The following is a 13,281-nucleotide window of genomic DNA, read 5'->3' as shown; positions in this document are numbered from 1 at the left end:
GGGGTTATTTGGCTGAGAACTGGGCAAATTATCAGCATGGCCTGTCTACAGTAATCAAATTTGCCAGATAATTACTCACCTCACTACTTCACAGAGCCTGTTGAGTATTCATTTTCACAGTTGCATCCTAAATTTAGCTTTGACTTCTGATAACTGGGACCTTGCTTCGGGTCTATTCTCTGACCTGGTGCTGGCTAACATCCAAGGCTCTGACACCCTAGGGAGGTGTAGAAGAGACAACCTGAGTTGTGCTGCCCCACTGCTGGCCCTTCAGGCCTAATGCTTCAGAGCTCTGGGCAGAACGTGAGCAGCCACTGCTTGCCTGTGGCTGGTGGGGATGGCAAATGCTGACTCATGGGACTATACAGACATTTTGGAGCTAAGTATATATGTACTTAGTCCATACCCTTAGTTCTAATTTAATTCTTCATAAATAATTCTTATTTTAGGAGAGAGGTAATTGGAGCTCAAAGAGGTTAAATAACTTGTGCCCAGGGCCACCCAGGCAGGAAGTGGTAACCCTGGGATTCTTACCTGGGTCTCCTATGTTATGTCCACTCTTTCCTCTGCATCTTCATGGACTGTTGAAGTTAAATCAATCCAAATTACTTCCTTACTAAAATACTCTCAATAAGTCACTGGTATAGTGTCTTAAAAACAAAGCAAAATACAAAGTAAGGGCATTTGAGGCCAGCCGGTTTCAGTCTTGGCTCTGCCACTTGGCTTACATGCAACTCAAGCAGGTGACCCTGCCACCCTGCTCATCAGTCTTCTTTCCTGTGAAGTGGAGATTCTGTCTACTCAGGAGATGCCAGGAAGAATACATTCATTGTGCATAAAAAGAATCTAGCCCAGCTCCTGGCACAGATAAAGCACCCAATAAATGGGATTTCCCCTTTCCCAATTGGAGGATTGGGCAGTTTCCATAGTATGTGTTGGGCAGTCCACACACACACATCCCCTCTCATGAGAGCTGGTTGCTTGGCAGAGTTGCCAAAGGTAAGAGCCTTTGCGGCACCCTCCTTCCACCCCAGAAAAGTGTAGAGGCCCCAGGTTCTCACCCCTAGAATCACTGTAGATGGCAATCACCTCCAGGAATGCATTCTACAGAACGTGACTCTACTTGATATTTGTAGGTGCTGCGTTCATAAAATCCTGAGTTAAGCAAAGCTAAACAGATTTTTTTTCCTGCAGAACTTTTCAGAGCTTTTAAAATATTAAGATGCTGCTTTACGACACTCCAAAGAGAACAGTATACAGCCTTACCTAAATTTATTTAACTATTTGTTTTTTCACTGAGAATCTTGCCAAGTTCGTGTCTTGAAAAATACACGTTTGGAAATACTAGTCTGACACTTAGAACCTGAGTCTAGTCCACTCCCATCACCAGACTGAAGTGATGGCAGCAGCTTTGCTGAGACTAGACCAGGGCTGCCCACCAGTGGATTTTCCCAATGTCCCCTCATTTAAATGTCTAATGGCTTTCTCTTCTGCATGAGCAGCATCCACTAACATCCAGGCTAGTGAGGTTTGGGTATACATTTCAGAGCGCCCGGCTCAAGCTCCAACAGAAGTAGGACTGGAGCTTAAAGATTTGTGGCCACTTTCGGGTAGAAGGAGATAATAGGGAGGCAGAGCCACCTACAGGAGACCTGTGTTACTGCACAAGGAGAGCTGCTAGGAGCCCGTGGACATAGGGACTGCAGGATGCAATGCAGCACCCAGTGGAAATTGTTCTACCCTCTCTTTACTTCAAATGGATATTTCACAGTGAGAGCATGATTTTTACAGGCAGACCTTTTATTTTTGTTTGATGGGAATGAGTAGAGAGACGTGATCTTGACCAGCAATTTATGTTATGACCAAACATGTGTGTTGGGGGGAGAGGGGATTTGAAGATGTTTCCTCTGCAGGGTGGAATGTTCATTAAAGTATACAGAAAAGTGGACCCATTTTCAGTGACCCCATATCAACCGCAGTGTAACAACAGGATTGTTTTCACCCTGACGAGATGTGCCCAGTAGTTTATAGGACATTACACACAAAGTTTGAGGGCTCTTCATTAAAGCAACTAAAACCTCACAGTGGTTTCCTAGATGTGTCTTTAGTATTTTGAAAAATAGACTTTTCCCCCCAGAAGTTAAGGCAGTAGCACTTATGTCATAAGAAATCTGCCTGATGGACCACATTTTGTGATAAAAGCAAATTGAGAAGCATGTTAATGCACTTAGTAACAGATGTGCACAGATGTATTCAGGCTGATGGGAAAGCTCTTATCAGACCTCTCAGGGCAGGCGAGGGAGGAGAGCCATGTGCTGGGACAGATAATTCCTAGCTCCTTCCGTGTGCAAGGAATGAGGATCATTCCTTCATCCAACATCCAACAGTGTTTCCTAGTGGCCTGTTACATACCAAACACTATGGTAGGTGTGATGATAGCCTGGTGAGACAATGGACATGGCCGCTTGTCCTTGAGATACCTGTTCCCACCAACCAACAGCAGTGGGAACAACACTTCCAAGTAGGAAGAATCTCAAAGATCATCCTTTGAGAAATTCTAATTGAGAGATGTTTCCATACTTAAAGTAGAATTTGCCAACAAGGAGTAAAGAGAAGCTTACTGCATTTTGTTAGGCAGGACAGTTGTGCCCAAAGTAGATATCACTTTGTCTTTTCCAACAATTCATTGGAATTGATGCCCTAATGAACACTTCCCATCTGAAAATCTTTATGGAGAAACTTCAGCCTATTTCTGTAAGAACATATTATCTAAGCAGTCTGTCCGTTAAGACAAGCTTCAATTATCTTGATGATTGATAGTTTATAATTAGAAATGCTAATGAAAGCAACTTTATAATCTGTAAATCCAAATATTAAGACCCCTTATCATTTTGAATGCTCTGGCTCTTTACTTTGTTTTTCCTTCTTTCTCCTTTTACATCTATTTTTTGTTTCCACTATTATCTATTTTATTTTTCTTTATAAGTTATCTTAACTCTTTTTTGAGTAAATAAGTAAGTTTCATTATTAGAACCTATTGTGGAATAGAGGAGCTTACTTATAACATTTTTAACTTGGAGGACTATCTCACTGAATAATCTACATAAAAACCTCAAATGCTAGCATTCCCGAGAGACCAGATCAACAGTAACTCAGAAATAATCAAATAAAATCCGAAAAGAACACTCAAATTCCAAAACCTCAAAACACTACTTACTTCTGCAGTTGTAAAAAGCAACATGGTTCTTAATGACAAAAACCATAAAACCCACAAAATATGATTTTAGCTGTAAAACAAGACAACTGCAGAAGACAAGAGACTTTCTGGAGAAAAATACATTCGAGTCTAAATATATACCATCTCTAATTGGAAGTCACACCAGTGGTTACCTTGGGGCTGGGAGTGTAGACTGAGAAGGAGCATAAAGAAAACTTCTGGAATTCTGGGATGTCCTATATCTCCACCTGGGTGGTAGTTAGACATGTGATTACTTATGTTAAAATTATCAAGCTGTATGCTACGAATGGTATACTTGACATACTTTACCATGTTATACCTTAATTAAATTTATAGTACTTAAATTTATTCTGTCACACCTTAATTGAATTTAACATGCTTTACCGGGAGCCTATGCAGCCCACCACTGCCAGGGTCCCATGATCCAGGGACAACTTCCCCGGGAGAGCACACGGTATGCCTCAGGCTTTTGCAATGTCATGCTGGCCTCTGCCACTGCAGTCTCACCCCGCATTCTGTACCCCTCCCTCCCCCTGGCCTGAGTGAGCCAGAGGCTCCAAATCAGCTGCTTCTTTAACCCCGTCCTGTCTGAGGGAAGAACAGACGCCCTCAGGTGACCTACACGCAGAGGCAGGTCCAAATCCACAGCTGAACCCCAGGAGCTGTGAGGACAAAGAAGAGAAAGGGAAATCTCTGCCAGCAGCCTCAGGAGCAGTGGATTAAATCTCCACAATCAACCTGATGTACCCTGCATCTGTGGAATACCTGAATAGACAAAGAATCATCCCAAAATTGAGGAGGTGGACTTTGGGAGCAACTGTAGCCTTGGGGTTTGCTCTCTGCATCTAATTTGTTTCTGGTTTTATGTTTATCTTAGTTTAGTATTTAGAGCTTATTATCATTGGTTGATTTATTTATTGATTTGGTTGCTCTCTTCCTTTTTATTTTTTATATATAGATATATATATTTTTTCTTTTTTTCTCTTTTTTGTGAGTGTGTATGTGTATGCTTCTTTGTGTGATTTTTGTCTGTATAGCTTTGCTTTTACCATTTTTCCTAAGATTCTGTCTGTACTTAGTTTTTAGTGCTTGTTATCATTGGTAGATTTGTTTCTGGTTTGGTTCTCTCTTCTTTCTTTCTTTCTTTGTTTTTTTTCTTTTTTTAAATTACTTTTAAATAAATTTATTTTAATAACTTTATTTTACTATCTTTCTTTCTTTCTTTCTTTCTTTTTCACCCCCTTTTCTTCTGAGCCATGTGGCTGAAAGGCTCTTGGTGCTCCAGCCGGGCATCAGGGCTGTGCCTCTGAGATGGGAGAGCCAAGTTCAGGACACTGGTCCACCAGAGACTTCCCAGCTCCACATAATATCAAACAGTGAAAGCTCTCCCAGAGATCTCCATCTCAACACTAAGACCCAGCTCCACTCAACGACCAGCAAGCTACAGTGCTGGACACCCTATGCCAAACAACTAGCAAGACAGGAACACAACCCCACCCGTTAGCAGAGAGTCTGCCTAAAATCATAATAAATTCACAGACACCCCAAAACACACCACCTCCAGTGGTCCTGCAGCAGAAAGACAAGATCCAGCCTCATCCACCAGAACACAGGCACCAGTCCCCTCCACCAGAAAGCCTGTGCAACCCATTGAGCCAACCTTAGGCACTGGGGACAGACACCAAAAACAATGGGAACTACGAACTTGCAGCCTGCAAAAAGGAGACCCAAACACAGTAAGTTAAGCAAAATAAGAAGACAGAGAAACACACAGCAGATGAAGGAGCAAGGTAAAACCCCACCAGACCAACAAATGAAGAGGAAATAGGCAGTCTACCTGAAAAAGAATTCAGAGTAGTGATAGTAAAGATGATCCAAAATCTTGGAAATAGAATGGAGAAAATACAAGAAACGTTTAACAAGGACCCAGAAGAACTAAAGAGCAAACAAACAATGATGAACAACACAATAAATGAAATTAAAAATTCTCTAGAAGGAATCAATAGCAGAATACCTGAGGCAGAAGAACAGATAAGTGAGCTGGAATATAAAATAGTGGAAATAACTACCACAGAGCAGAATAAAGAAAAAAGAATGAAAAGAATTGAGGACAGTCTCAGAGACCTCTGGGACAACATTGAACACACCAACATTCGAATTATAGGGGTCCCAGAAGAAGAAGAGAAAAAGAAAGGAACTGAGGAAATATTTGAAGAGATTATAGTTGAAAACTTCCCTAATATGGGAAAGAAAATAGTCAAGTCCAGGAAATGCAGAGAGACCCATACAAGATAAATCCAAGGAGAAACACACCAAGACACATATTAATCACACTATCAAAAGTTAAATAAATAAAAATACAAAATTAAATAATACAAAGAAAAAAATATTAAAAGCAACAAGGGAAAAGCAACAAATAACCCTATGGGGATTCCCTTGTATGTTAACAGCTGATCTTTCAGCAGAAGCTCTTCAAGACAGAAGGGAGTGGCAGGACATATTTAAAGGGATGAAAGGGAAAAACCTACAACCAAGGTTACTCTACCCAGCAAGGATCTCATTCCCATTCGACAGAGAAATTAAAAACTTTACAGACAAGCAGAAGCTCAGAAAATTCAGCACTACCAAACCAGCTTTACGACAAATGCTAAAGGAACTTCTCTAGGCAGGAAACACAAGAGAAGGAAAAGACATACAATAACAAACCCCAAACAATTAAGAAAATGGTAATAGGAACATACATATCAATAACTACCTTAAATGTAGGTGGTTTAAATGCTCCAACCAAAAGACATAGACTGACTGAATGCACACAAAAATAAGATCCATATATATGCTGTCTACAAGAGACCCACTTCAGACCTAGGGACACAAACAGACTGAAAGTGAGGGGATGGAAAAAGATATTCCATGCAAATGGAAATCAAAAGAAAGCTGCAGTAGCAATACTTGTATCAGATAAAATAGACTTTAAAATAAAGAATGTTACAGGAGACAAGGAAGGACACTACACAGTGATCAAGGGGTCAATCCAAGAAGATATAACAATTGTAAATATTTGTGCACCCAACATAGGAGCACCTCAATACAAAACACAAATGCTAACAGCCATAAAAGGGGAAATCGACAGTAACACAGCCATAGTAGGGGACTTTAACACCCTACTTTCACCAATGGACAGATCATCCAAAGTGAAAATAAGTAAGGAAACATAAGCTTTAGATGATACATTAAACAAGATGGACTTAACTGATATTTATAGGACATTCCATCCAAAAACAACAGAATACACTTTCTTCTCAAGTGCTCCTGGACCATTCTCCAGGATAGATCGTATCATGGGTCCCAAATCAAGCCTTGGTAAATTTAAGAAAATTGAAATCGTATCAAGTATCTTTTCCAACCACAACGCAATGAGACTAGATATCAATTACAGGAAGAAAACTGTAAAAAATACAAACACATGGAGTCTAAACAAAACACTACTAAATAACCAAGAGATCACTGAAGAAATCAAAGAGGAAATCAAAAAATACCTAGAAATAAATGACAATGAAAACATGATGACCCGAAACCTATGGGATGCAGCAAAAGCAGTTCTAAGAGGGAAGTTTACAGCAATACAGTTCTACCTCAAAAAACAAGAGACATCTCAAATAAACAACCTAACCTTACACCTAAAGCAATTAGAGAAAGAAGAACAAAAAAACCCCAAAGTTAGGAGAAGGAAACAAATCATACAGATCAGATCAGAAATAAATGGAAAACAAATGAAGGAAACAATAGCAAAGATCAATAAAACTAAAAGGTGGCTCTTTGAGAAGATAAACAAAATTGATAAACCATTAGCCAGACTCATCAAGAAAAACAGGGAGAAGACTCAAATCAATAGAATTAGAAATGAAAAAGGAGGAATAACAACTGGCACTGCAGAAATACAAAGGATCATGAGAGATTACTGCAAGCAACTATATGCCAATAAAATGGACAACCTGGAAGAAATGGACAAATTCTTAGAAATGCACAACCTTCTGAGACTGAACCAGGAAGAAATAGAAAATATAAACAGACCAATCACAAGCACTGAAATTGAAACTGTGAATAAAAATCTTCCAACAAACAAAAGCCCAGGACCACATGACTTCACAGGTAAATTCTATCAAACATTTAGAGAAGAGCTATCACATGTCCTTCTCAAACTCTTCCAAAATATAGCACAGGGAGGAACACTCCCAAACTCATTCTACGAGGCCGCCATCACCCTGATTCAAAAACCAGACAAAGTTGTCACAAAGAAAGAAAACTACAGGCCAGTATCACTGATGAAAATAGATGCAAAAATCCTCAACAAAATACTAGCAAACAGAATTCAACAGCACATTAAAAGGATCATACACCATGATCAAGTGGGGTTTATCCCAGGAACGCAAGGATTCTTCAATACATGCAACTCAATCAATGTGATAAACTATATTAACAAACTGAAGGAGAAAAACCATATGATCATCTCAATAGATGCAGAAAAAGCTTTCAACAAGATTCAACACCCATTTATGATTTAAAAAAAAACCTTCTAGAAGGTAGGCTAGGGGGAACTTACCTCAACATAATAAAGGCCACATATGACAAATCCACAGCCATCGTCGTTCTCAATGGTGAAAACCTGAAACCATTTCTTCTAAGATCAGGAACAAGGCAAGGTTGTCCACTCTGACCACTGTTATTCAACATCGTTTTGGAAGTTTTACCCACAACAGTCAGAGAAGAAAAAAAAATAAAAGGAATCCAAATAGGAAAAGAAGAAGTAAAACTGTCACTGTTTGCAGGTGACATGATACTATACATAGAGAATCCTAAAGATGCTACCAGAAAACTACTAGAGCTAATCAATGAATTTGGTAAAGTAGCAGGATACAAAATAAATGCACAGAAATCTCTTGCATTCCTATACACTAATGATGAAAAATCTGAAAGTAAAGTTAAGAAAACACTCCCATTTACCGTTGCAACAAAAAGAATAAAATACCTAGAAATAAACCTACCTAAGGAGAAAAAAGACCTGTATGCAAAAAACTATAAGACACTGATGAAATAAATTAAAGTTGATACAAACATATGGAGAGATACATCATGTTCTTGGACTGGAAGAATCAACATTGTGAAAATGACTACACTACCCAAAGCAATCTAGAGATTCAGTACAATCCCTATCAAACTACCAATGGGATTTTTCACTGAACTAGAATAAAAATTTTCACAATTTGTATGGAAACACAAAAGACCCTGAACAGTCAAAGCAATCTTGAGAAAGAAAAACGGAGCTGGAGGAATCAGGCTCCCACACCTCAGACTATACTACAGAGCTACAGTAATCAAGACAGTATGGTACTGGCACAAAAACAGAATTATAGATCAATGGAACAGGACAGAAAGCCCAGAAATAAACCCACACACATATAGTCACCTTATTTTTGATAACAGAGGCAAGAATATACAATGGAGAAAAGACCGCCTCTTCAATAAGTGTTACTGGGAAAACTGGACAGCTACATGTAAAAGAATAAAATTAGAACAGTCCCTAGCACAATACACAACAGTAAATGCAAAATGGATTAAAGACCTAAATGTAAGGCCAGTCACTATAAAACTCTTAGAGGAAAACATAGGCAGAACACTCTATGACATAAATCACAGCAAGATCCTTTTTGACCCACCTCCTAGAGAAATGGAAGTAAAAACAAAAATAAACAAATGGGACCTAATGAAACTTAAAAGCCTTTGCACAGCAAAGGAAGACATAAGCAAGGCAAAAAGACAACTCTCAGAATGGGAGAAGATATTTGCAAATGAAGCAACTGACGAAGGATTAATCTCCAAAATTTAGAAGCAGCTCATGCAGCTCAATATCAAAAAAACGAACAACCCAATCCAAAAATGGGCAGAAGACCTAAATAGACATTTCTCCAAAGAAGATATACAGTTTGCCAACAAACATGAAAGGATGCTCAACATCACTAATCATTAGAGAAATGCAAATCACAGCTACAATGAGGTATCACCTCAGAGCAGTCAGAATGGGCATCATCAAAAAATCTACAAACAGGGGCTTCCCTGGTGGCACAGTGGTTGAGAGTCTGCCTGCCGATGCAGGGGACGTGGGTTCGTGCCCCGGTCTGGGAAGATCCCACATGCCAAGGAGTGGCTGGGCCCGTGAGCCATGGCTGCTGAGCCTGCACGTCCGGAGCCTGTGCTCCGCAATGGGAGAGGCCACAACAGTGAGAGGCCCATGTACCGCAAAAAAAAAAAAAAAAAAAATCTACAAACAATAAATACTGGAGAGGGTGTGGAGACAGGGAACCCTCTTGCACTGTTGTTGGGAACGTAAATTGATACAGCCACTATGGAGAACAGTATGGAGTTTCCTTAAAAAACTAAAAATAGAACTACTGTACGACCCAGCGATCCCACTACTGGACATATACCCTTAGAAAGCCATAATTCAAAAAGAGTCATGTACCGCAATGTTCACTGCAGCTCTATTTACAATAGCCAGGACATGGAAGCAACCTAAGTGTCCAGTGACAGATGAATGGATAAAGCAGATGTGGCACATATATACAATGGAATATTACTCAGCCATAAAAAGAAATGAAATTGAGTTATTTGTAATGAGGTGGATGGACCTAGAGTCTGTCATACAGAGTGAAGTAAGTCAGAAAGAGAAAAAGAAATACCGTATGCTAACACATATGTATGAAATATTTTTTTAAAAATTGGTTCTGAGGAACCTAGGGGCAGGGCAAACAAAGACACAGACATAGAGAATGGACTTGAGGACACGGGGAGGGGGAAGGGTAAGCTGGGACAAAGTGAGAGAGTGGCATGTACATATATGCACTACCAAATGTAAAATAGATAGCTAGTGGGAAGCAGCTGCATAGCACAGGGAGATCAGCTCAGTGCTTTGTGACCACCTAGAGCGGTGGGATAGGGAGGGTTGTAGGGAGACGCAAGAGGGAAGGGATATGGGGATATATGTGTACGTATAGTTGATTCACTCTCTTATACAGCAGAAACTAACACAATATTGTAAAGCAATTATACTCCAATAAAGATGTTAAAAAAAAAACATGCTTTGCTATGTTACGCCTTGATACGCATTCAATGAATACATATGTGCGTAGGACTCTTATTTCCAAAATTTCATCGAATCTTGAGATAACCCACAGTGAAATTTTAAAGGGGTTAAGTTTCGTTCACTATACTCTACCTATACCTTTTTTTCCAAAGTAAGGAAATGGGTATACATGGAATTTTAAAGTGTCTATCTAGGGTAAGGATTAAAACCAAAACATGTCCTGCTTGGAAAGAATCAGTACATCTTGCCCCTAAATGAGGGGCCTGGGTCTCCCTGGCCTTATCACACACAGGACAGAACTCTGCTCTCAGATGAGACCACCAGGCTGGTCATGAGCCTTTAGGAAGTTGGGCTTTAGGGGGCACCTGTCAGGAAGCAAGGAGACAGTTGTAGCTATGGGAGAAGCAGGTGTCCTGACAAACCTAGGTCCGAGCGAGTAGCGCTGCATGTTTAGGGGCTCAGAAAGTCCTTACTCAGCTGGTTGGACATGGGAATCCCCAGGGGGCCAGGGAGCTGAGAGGGAGAGAGAAGCTACTTCCCAAGGTTCATGAGAAGCCTGGCTGCCTGTGCATTCTTTTCTAGTGACCTGACCGCATACAATGAACAGCTTGACTTTCAGTGGGAGAACATGTATCTCTTGAAAATGTGTGTTTCCTAAAATCTTATAAACATTAAATAGAAGAATACCAAAGCCTGGGGACGCAGTGTCTGGGTGATTCTTAGTGAGAGAGGCCTCCATTCAAGTCAAAGGAACCAGCACTGACAGCCCACCACACACCCAATGCCAAGTGCTGGACGGAGTCCTGGGGAAACAGAGACCCACAGAAACATGGATTCAGTGTGGAGTGCAGGAGGGCAAATGAGCCATCACCAGCCATGCCGGCTATGTCACAGACAGGTACAGAGTGCTGATGGAAGTAGAAGGTACAGGAGACTCATTCTATCCAGGCAAGTTAGGGAGGTTCTAGAGAGGAAATCATTTCCAGCTGTGTCTTGATAAGACCTGCATGTTGTAGGAAATCATAACATATTTTCACATAATATACGATAAGGAAAGTAAAAAAGTCCCCCAGAGTCCCACCACCGAGGCAGTCACTGTTAGCCTCTTACATACCCCCTTCCAGGCCTCTCTACCCAGCCAGAGTTCATTCACCATTGACCCCAGTTTGCTGGCACTTTGCTAAAGGTTTTTCACAATCTCACTTTATCCTCACAGCAAACCTGGATGGCAGGCGGAATTGGAGAGAGTGGTACTGATGCGGGGATTGGCATAAGTGTCAATCCTGGTTTACTGGCAAGGAGGTGGGAGGTTTAAGAAAGAGAATTAACCTGCCCTGGTTAGCAGAGCTCACCACCTGGTCTATCTGACTGCAGAGCCCTGGCTCCTTACCATCTCAGGGGATGGGTCCTGTTCCCAGCTCCAGCTGGGAGTCCAGGGTGACACGGGATGTGAGGGTGGGGAGAAGAAGGTGGTGAGTGGCAGGAGGTGAAGCTGGGCACAGAAAACACTGAGCGCTTTGCTGAGAAGTTTGGACTTCGGCCTGAAAATAATGAAGTGTCATGTAGATTCCTAAGCATGAGAGTAACGAAATCTGTTTTGTGTTCTAGAAAGATCCTGCTGGCAGCCACCTGCAAGTGGGGGCATAACCTGCAGCAGGGTGAGTGTTATGAGGCAGTCCAGATGCAGAATGAGGAGACGACCCTCAACCAGAACAGTAGACTTGGGGAAGGAGATCCAAGGAATCTGTCAGGAGGAATCACTGAATGAAAGGAGGTGGGGGATGAAGAAGAAAGAGGAAATCAAGGAGGACTCTAAGCTGGGGTCCTAGTCTCATTGCCCGAGGGGGTTCTGTTCATGAGGACCCTTCCCTGTGCTGAACACTATGTTGACAGCTAGAGCACAAGGGTTAATTAGGACTGATCTAGTTTATAATTGGCACTCTTAGATGGACCCATAACAGCATCACCCTACTCCACATTCCCCTGATGGAGAAGATGGGAGTGATGAGATCCATGTGTACATGTCAGCCTGACACAGATGTGTCACTTGAAATGAACATGCCACAGATTTTCAAGGACAGCCTTTCTTGAGGGTCTGAAACCAGAGGGCTGGACTAAGGTTGGTTTTTAATCATTTACAGAAGTATCTAGATGCTGTGATGAATTGTGGTGGAAAAAGAAAGAAACCATTTATTTCCATTTCTTTAGTGCCATTAACATGAACTTGGAGTTTTCATGTCTCAGACCTTGGTGCCATGCAGGGACACATTCAATTAAATTCTCTTACAGGGTTATTATTTTCAACTCATCCAGACTTGAGCTCTTTGTGTTATTAGAAAAAAAAAAAAACTTAGATATACCTTTGGCAGAATGGAAGAGTGGTGTTAATGCAAGTAAATCTAACTGGGTAAGATTTGATAAACTCTGATATTTTATAGATAGTGACTTGGACCCACTGGAGTGGAACCCCCATAAATGGAGCAGCTTTCAGCTTTTGGATATCTCCGGTATCATCAATCTATATAGTGGGAGTTTTGAACTGCAAACTCAGGTGAGCAAGAATTGTGCTTCCTTTAATTCCTACCACTTCCCTTGATTTCTAACTCACAGTCCCTTCCTACTGGGTTGGCTGAACATTGAACATCAGTCTTTCTGGGTGTTTCTAACTCCCTCCCCATTGGGCCTGTCCACAGAAATCTTACTGGGACAGGGCACCCATGTGTTCCTTAAGTACTTTCCCCAAGGCTTGTGCTGCCCCACAGTCAGCCTTGTCCACTTGGCATTTGGGCGTGGAATTTCCTGAGACTGCCTTTGGCCCTGTCTGCCTGGACCCGAGGCCGCAAACTAAAAGGCTATTAACCCGTTGTGTCCTGGACGGGTTTGGGGTTGTTTTTTTTTTTTTTTT

General features: G+C 41.2%; 1 long non-coding RNA gene across 1 annotated transcript in view; it reads left to right on the top strand.

Annotated features, from left to right (window-relative positions):
- The window catches only part of LOC136794841 (uncharacterized), a 334,527-nt gene extending 322,493 nt beyond the window's left edge, over nt 1-12,034 (top strand). Inside the window, exon 4 of the long non-coding RNA XR_010842159.1 lies at nt 11,985-12,034. This is a non-coding gene — a long non-coding RNA (uncharacterized lncRNA). The remainder of the gene's footprint in view (nt 1-11,984) is intronic.
- Nucleotides 12,035-13,281: the final 1,247 nt, after the last annotated feature.

This window comes from Kogia breviceps, chromosome 9, assembly GCF_026419965.1.
Source record: "Kogia breviceps isolate mKogBre1 chromosome 9, mKogBre1 haplotype 1, whole genome shotgun sequence".
Taxonomy (NCBI): Eukaryota; Metazoa; Chordata; class Mammalia; order Artiodactyla; family Physeteridae; genus Kogia; species Kogia breviceps.
This window is presented reverse-complemented; position numbering and strand designations above follow the sequence as displayed.